Consider the following 5647-nt stretch of genomic DNA (forward strand, 5'->3'; position numbering starts at 1 on the left):
CCTACACCCCAGTCCTTTTGATTTGGGGATAATCTTGCTACATTGTCCAGTCAGGGCTTGAATTTGCAGTCCTCTCGTTTCAGCTTCCCAAGTTACTGGGACTGCAGGCATATGCCACTGTGTACCTGGGTTGTATGTTAATCTAAATTAGTTTTGGCAACTTTCCCCTACTGTCCAATTCTTGGAAGATAAACCCTGCCAAAATCAGTGCGTATGGGATTTGGAGCGAATGACTTAATGTCCCTGAGCCTGTCTGATTTGCAAAAATGGGATAGCAGTGCCAGCCTAAAGGCTACTGAGGAGAATAAATGAGATAATGCGAGAGAGAGGCACAGCCCAGGAACTACGACCCTAGGCACATACTGAGGTTTGGTAGGGACTGCCCATAAAGGATCTGTACCTGAGCCAATCCAGAATCCAGGAGTAGAGGTCAGTGGTGGAGATCACGTGAGCCTGGGGCTTACTTCCCACCCCATCAAACAAAATGAAGCAAAAACAGAGAAAGAAAGAAAACAAAATAATCAGCCAATCTGCTCTTTGTTGGCCAGTATAGGAGCCACCAGCCTTCGGAGCATTGTGGAAAGTGTCTAAGGCTGGAGTTACAGCTCAGTGGTAACGCATGAATCCCTGGCATGGGTGAGGCCCTAGGCTCAATACCCAACCCAGCAAACAAACGAACATATTTTGCTAGTGTGAATTGAGATGTGCCATATGTGTGAAATATGTCCTATTTATTTTGAAGATTTTGTACAATAGGGCTGGGGATAGAACTCAGTGCCAGAAGCACCTGCTGGCAAGTGCAAGGCTCCAAGTTCAATCTCTGGTATTGAAAAAAAGAAAAAGAGTACCTTATTCATACAATGAAAAGAATGTATAATTTTTTATATTGGCTACATATTGAAATGGTAATATTTGGGATATAGTTAATGAAATCTTTTTTTTTTTTTTGAGACAAGGTCTTGCTATGTAGTCAGTTCAGGGTGGCCTTGAACTTACTATGCACACCAGATTGTCCTTCAACTTGTGGTGATCTTTCTTTCTTTTTTCTTTTTTGCTTTTTGAGACAGGGTCTCACTATGTAGCCCAGGATAGCTTTGAACTCATGGCAATTCTTGTCTCAGCCTCCTGAGTGCTGGAATAGCAGACATATACCACCATGTCCAACTTCTTTTTACTTTTGGAACTTGGCTATCAGAAAGTTTAGAATCATATACCTGGCTCACAAACATTGGAAGCATACATCGTGCTTGACATTAAGAAAGAAAGGTTCCCTCTGCCCAAAGAAGTGAAAACTAAGCTCTGAAATTCAAAACTGTCTACCTGGAATTAGGCTTCTCCCAGAGGTTCTCTTGTCTCCGTGCTCATTCTCATTTCCCACTAACCTGAGTGTATCTAGAGGTGAGGCGACCATTCTAGGAGGACAGCTGTTCTGCGGTTGCACTGCTCACACTTATTTTAGAAGTCCTCTTGTCTTTTAGAATGAAGACCAAATAAAACAGCATGGAGCCATCAGGCCACTCATGAGTGCGCTTCTGCTCCTCTTCCTTCACCTACTACCATTTGCTTCTCCCATTTTCTATGTGTGTTGTGTTTCTGATAATGTTTTGCTTTTGAATCTCTTCCAGTATTTTGTGGGGGGAAGCTCTTTTATCTGTGTGCATACATCTGAGCCTTCTTCACTGTCCTCACTGATTATCTTCTGAGACCCAGTTTATCTGTCATCCTCTCAGATGCTGCCATTGTGTGGATCTGGATAGCCTCTGTAGGCCCACAAGTTAATGGTTTGGCCCTCCGCTTGGAAGCTGGTGTTCCCTTTAGGAGATGGCCTCTTTCTGTCTCTCTTTGCTTTGCAGCCACCATATAGTAAAAAGACCTGCCGTGTGCTCCTGCTATGAGGTACTATGACTTAAACCTCTAAGACAGTGAACAAAAATAATCCCCTCCTCGTTTTATCTCCATTATTTTGTCACAGTAAGGGGAGGCTGACTGACACAGATACATTTTTTGATCTTTCAACCTCTGACTAGAAGTTAGTCCTCTTCTTTGTGCCTCTGAACACCTGACATTTGCCTCTTTAAAAGAGCTCACGCATTTGATCTCTTTTGGCTTTGCCTTGTTCTCTCACTTGACTGTGAGTCCCTTGAACAGGAGCCTTGCTGTTTACCTACCATCCCAGGACTGCGCCTAATACCTGCACACAGTATACTAAATGGGTATTTGTTAGTTGAACAAGGAAGTAGGTCAGAGAATTGAGCAGAGCCCATCAGCTCACAGGTGGTGCACCAGTTAGAACTCTCGTGGATGTAAATAACAGAAACCTCCACTGACTGACTTCATGGCCTTATGTAATTGAAAAGTCTACATCTTGTTCCAGCTTCAGGTATGGCTGAACTCAGCAGTTCAACCAGTGTTACCAGAACATGGTTTTTCTTTGTTATCTTTCCACTGTGCTGGCTCCTTTCTCAAAGATTCTTTCCTTGTGGCGACAAGATGGCTGATAGGCACATCTTTCCAGATTCCAGTTAAGGAGGACACAAATTCCAGTCAAGAAAGACCGCCCCCCCAGTTCAAATGGAGGGTAAAATTTACTCCTGTTGTCCCTGGCTGTCACATTTGGGGTCATACCACCAACCCTGAACTCAAAGCAGTTGCTTGTGGGTAGGATGTGTTGGTTGGCACATGTTTGAGTTATAAACTGAGGTCACAGATTTGGGATTGTGGTAAAATTGGCTTCACACCAAATGAGAGGCTGAAAGTGGCCACTCCCAAGGCAATATCAAAAAGCTATTTCTATCACAAAAGCAAGAAAATATTTGCTGCTGCACAAGAAAGGCCCCAGGACACGTTTGTTTCAGTGCTTCTTTAACAAAAGTAGACATCTAGCGAACCATGTATCTCAAAAATTGGTGGTCTTTCAATTGTTGACTTTTTTTTTCCCTTTGGCATTGTTGGGGACTCTATAAAATGGGGCTTATCCTGGTTCTATTTTTAGGTTTTATAACCTGTGTAAATCAGTTGGATAGATGTAAATCAACTGGAGAGATAGAAAATCCTACCACTGCTTCATATGACTCTGACATCTTTCCTGGTACCAGGTATGTGAAAAAATGATTAAACCTGAAATCTCTGTCCCTGAAGTGGGGCACACTCTACTGAGATATTAGGTGTACCCTGAAGAAAAAAAAACCTTTAATATCAGAGACATTCAGCTTGAAGTCACCTTATACTAGCTCTTTCAGCACCAGTTCATTCAGGCGTGCAGTGCTATGCCTGGCTAAGAAGCGATTTTAATTTGTGTTCTGTGGAAAGTGTAGAGCATTCCAACCAAGGGTTTTATGAATAGCAGTGGTCTGTTCTCTGCTGTTTTGTTTCTACTTATGCGGTGATTGCTAAAGTAACAATTTGATCATGATGCTGAATGTCTTTTTAAAACTGCTGTGAAAAGTCATTCTATTCTGAGGCCATTTTGGTAAATTCCCTCAACAGTGTGAAGTTTGAATTCCTTTAAGGCAATGGCAGGCTTCTGCTGAAATTTTATCTACAATCTGCTTGGGTAGAAAGTCACTGCCTTTAGAAAACTTGGTATAGTTGAACTGACAGTTGCTGTTGTGAATGGTACTGTCAGCAGTTACTTCAAAGATGACAGATCAGCCTCTGTAACTGATCAGCCAGGCTTTAGGAGTAGGGATTATCAGACACTAGGGTCCAGTGAATTTTGGGCTTAGTCTCTTGTTTTAAGGAGACTGACGTTTTCAAGCAGAGACTTGCTCATGGGGATTCAGCGAAGTTGAGGACGCAGGAGACTCCTCTCCTTGAGCAAGTTTTTAAATACCGACAAGGAGAGATTAGATTGAGTGGAAGAGGACCAAAAGCATGATGAGTTGTTTTGGAAATACAGTCATTTCACATGAAGAACTGGGTGTGTTTGGCTTTTTTTTTCTTTCTTCTTCTTTTTTTTTTTTTTATCATTCTGTGAACGAATACAAATAATGGGGCCTATCCACAAAGCAGCAAATTTTAGCTCAATATTATGAGCATCTCTAGGATTTACAGTCTTTCAACTGTGGGAGGGCCTGACACAGTAAGTACTCATGGCCCCCCTTCTCATGTATTTATTTTGTTACTTGTAGCAAACTGTTCAGATCAAGGTTTCCCTTGCATATTTACAATTTATTTTGTTTGCCATAACTGGTACCAGTATTTTTAAAAACTGCCATTAAAATACATCTTTAAAATGTGTAAAGTGCACCATTTTTCAGCGTACATCTTCATAGGACTTGTCTCTATGCATAGATTTGTACTCACCTCTCAGAAGAAAATACAGAACCATCACCCAAGGGGATTCCCTCCATCTCTCCCTTAACCAATAATCTTTCTTTAGGAAAGCACTATTCTTGCTGCAATCGCTGTGAATTAGCCTTGCATATTCTTTTATTTTTTGTCTTGCATAATCTTGAGCTGCATATAAAATATCTCCATTTTTCACAAAACACTTTAAGTAGATTCATTTTTAAAAATAACTTCCTATTGACCTAAGAAATGATATCGGTGAAATAAGTCGTGATAGGCATTTCCCCCTCATTTACATTACAACAGACTTAATATAGAAACTAATATGACCTCCTGAGTTACAACTGGCATACTGACCATATTTTGCTCCTCAGAAACCACCAGTTGATTTCTGAGGTCTTTTTTGCAACTCTAAGCCTATGATTGTGTGGTGATCGAGAAGCCCAAAGTTCATGAAATGCATGGTGACAGCTCTGATCCTGCCATCGCGCGGTCCACCCATCCAAGTAACACTTGTTGCTACCTCGCAGTCTCCTGTGTTAGTCTCCGAGAAGACCTCACTTCCTGATTAGACGTGGGAGGAAGAACATAGTAAATCATTTCAGTGTGTGTGGCAAGTGCTACAGCTCAGGTGTACACCAGGCAGCAGAGGAAGGGCAGTTTCCGGAGATGGGGCGGGAGGAGAAGGTGGGTGGGCATTTCCACGAGCAGCAGCTGCCAGCCACCCGACTTTGATCACTTCGCCGCCTGGCAGCAGCTGCGGTCCACCTCTGCCTCCCTTAGCAACCTGAGCGCACCGCCTAGCACCCCGCTGATTGGTCGCACAGAGTTTGATGGGCAGCGCTACCTTGCAATCCCAGCTCTCGGTCCTGGAAATCGCGCGTACTCATGGGAGGGCTCAGGGGCGTGAGGGCCTTCTCGGGAGCCCCGCCCATCCCCGGGCGGCTCGCGGCGCATGCGCAGGTTGCCCGGGGCAGTGTGCAGGGCTCGCACCGAGCCGGAGCAGCCGCGCTGGAGCGCCTGGGCTCTGTCTAGCCCGCCGTGCCCGCTCCTCGCCGCCTCAGCCGCCGCCGACGCTGGGGGAGCTGCCGTCTATTGTCTTTCACCGCGGCGAAGGTGCGGAGCGGCTTCGGCTCGGCGCTCGGGGGGAACCCCGGGAGCCGCAAGGTGAGAGCACAACTTAGTTGACGGAGTTGGGGGAAGTTGGGCGCCGTGAGGAGGGGTCGGCGAGGAGCGCGGGCGCGCGGCCGCACCCCTCCTCAGTATTGTCTGCCGCCGAGCGGCTCCCGCGGTCCCGTTCGGGGGCCGCCGCCGCCGCCGCCGCCGCGGGGTTGGGAGGCGCGGCCTCTCCGGACCC

General features: G+C 45.4%; 1 long non-coding RNA gene across 1 annotated transcript in view; it reads left to right on the forward strand.

Moving 5' to 3' along the window:
• The first annotated feature begins 5266 nt into the window (after positions 1-5266).
• LOC111815877 overlaps positions 5267-5647 on the forward strand; it is a 9523-nt gene continuing 9142 nt past the window's right edge. The window contains exon 1 of the long non-coding RNA XR_002820494.1: positions 5267-5457. This is a non-coding gene — a long non-coding RNA (uncharacterized LOC111815877). The remainder of the gene's footprint in view (positions 5458-5647) is intronic.

This window comes from Octodon degus, unplaced genomic scaffold (assembly GCF_000260255.1).
Source record: "Octodon degus isolate 3935 unplaced genomic scaffold, OctDeg1.0 scaffold00002, whole genome shotgun sequence".
Taxonomy (NCBI): domain Eukaryota; kingdom Metazoa; phylum Chordata; class Mammalia; order Rodentia; family Octodontidae; genus Octodon; species Octodon degus.